The 1,854-nt window shown below is 55.4% G+C and overlaps 1 non-coding gene across 1 annotated transcript; it reads left to right on the top strand.

Moving 5' to 3' along the window:
- The first annotated feature begins 823 nt into the window (after window positions 1–823).
- TRNAA-AGC (transfer RNA alanine (anticodon AGC)) lies at window positions 824–895 on the top strand. Its single transcript has one exon. It is a non-coding gene; the product is annotated as a tRNA-Ala (tRNA).
- The last annotated feature ends 959 nt before the right edge of the window (window positions 896–1,854 follow it).

The following is a 1,854-nucleotide window of genomic DNA, read 5'->3' as shown; positions in this document are numbered from 1 at the left end:
AAAAAGCTCTTTTGTTTTGATAGTTACTTTCTCCGGTCAGTTCAATTTTATGTATTTGCACTTATTTTCCTTTCTCCTCCTAATTAGGTTAGCTAGAGGTTTGTCTATTTTGTTGATTTTTCAAATGTCTAACTTTTTTGTTTATTAGTTCCACTTTTTAAAACTCGTCGCTTCCTGCGTTTGTCTCTAGCAGCCCTTCCTTCTTTTAGTTTATTTTGGTTCCTCTGGTTTATTTTGTTGTTCATTCCCTAACGTCTTCGCTGGGCATTTGGTTGGTTTATTTCTCAGTGGCTCTAAGAGGAGCCCTGGGGAGGCACGTTAGGGCATCCTTTGCCTGAGCAGGCGGCTTGCCGGGTGTGAGCTGCGGCGGGCGGGCTTCGCGCGGCTGGGGGAGGCGGCGCGGGTGTGGGTGGCAGGTGCACCGCCCCCCGCCGCCTCCCGGGAGGGGAACCGGCCCCGGTGCACCTGCCCTCCACGGTCGCCCCTCTGCTCTGGGGCTCAGGCGGTGTCCCCACATTATGCTTTGTGGCTTTCTGGCAGCCCGGAAAGCGGGAAAAGGAGAGCAAGGAGACCCGAGAAAGCCTGATCCCCAGCTCCGCTGGCGGCGGGGAGGCGACCGGGCGCGGACACATCCGGGATACCGGGCCTCGGGTCTAGAACGTGGTTTCTCTTCTTTCAGCGAGAGGGACCCCGGCCCTGCATCGGAGATTCCAGAAAGAGCGGGGAGAGGTGGGGGGGCCCGGGCCCGGGGCCGCCTCTGGAGGAAGCCGCCCAAAGCGCCTGCGCTCCCCTTTAATAGACTCCGGGCAGGCGGCCTTCCCGCGGGGGTGTAGCTCAGTGGTAGAGCGCGTGCTTAGCATGCACGAGGCCCCGGGTTCAATCCCCGGCACCTCCACTTTTGCTCCGGGTCTTCCTCGCGGTCCTGCTCCTTTCCTCTTTGCGGTTGGTCTCAGTGCTGCCGCGTCTGCGTTTCCCGGGGCTCGGCCACGCCGGGGGCGCCGCGCAGGCGAGCGGGGACAGGTGGCCGGGAAGACGGGCGCAGCAGCTTGGGCTCGGAAACAGCGCGGGGGGCTGTCGCCTCGGTTCCATTTTGCAGGGTTATTCAGAGCAGGAAAGGAAGTGAGGACGGAGAGGCTTAAGGGGAGAAAAACACGGGCTCCCAGACCATTTTCCCGGTTCCTTTGCTTCCTGGCCGCGGTGGTCACGGTCACTCTGCAGTCGCGCGCGAGTCGGCTGCGGTCGGCGCAGGTGCAGCGCCGCCGGGGGGGCGTCTGCTCAAGATCCCAACAGCCCAAGACTGACCTCCAGTTTGGTTGTGTCTTTACTCCTCCCCGAGAGCTGCAATTCACTACGTGGCTTAGGTGATTTACAGAGAGGTGGTTTCACCCGACGCGGGTGCGCCCTCTCTCACTGTGGTCCTTGGACCCAGGATGGGCGGCGCCTGAGAGCTGGTTGGAAATGCAGGGCGTCAGCTCCACCCCAGACCTTTGAACTAGAACCTGATCCCTAAGTGATTCCTTTGCACATCAACCTTTCAGAAGCACTGGTTTGGGCGCTGGGACGGCTCAGGAGGGTATATCTTATATGCCTGTATTTTAATTTTTTCCAATTTCCTATTCCAGTGTAGGAAAAACAATTGCAAAAATGTCCTTCTATTGTTGGGCCATTTCCGTGTCCTAATAATTGACCTTGTTCTCTCCTATGGTAATATAGTATTTACTAATATTTTTTGAATCAACATACATAACTGAATTTGATGTGAAGTTCCTTTTTATTTTTAATAAAAATTTGCAAGTTTTGCAATCAAGACTGTACCAACTTCCAGTATGAACTGGGAAGTTTGTATCTTTATTT

The sequence above is a fragment of the Eumetopias jubatus genome, unplaced genomic scaffold (genome assembly GCF_037043125.1).
Source record: "Eumetopias jubatus isolate StellerSeaLion01/CBP00866 unplaced genomic scaffold, mEumJub1_p1.0 scaffold_6, whole genome shotgun sequence".
Lineage (NCBI taxonomy): Eukaryota > Metazoa > Chordata > Mammalia > Carnivora > Otariidae > Eumetopias > Eumetopias jubatus.
Note: the sequence above shows the minus strand (reverse complement) of the source record. Positions and strands in the feature narration are given on the sequence as shown.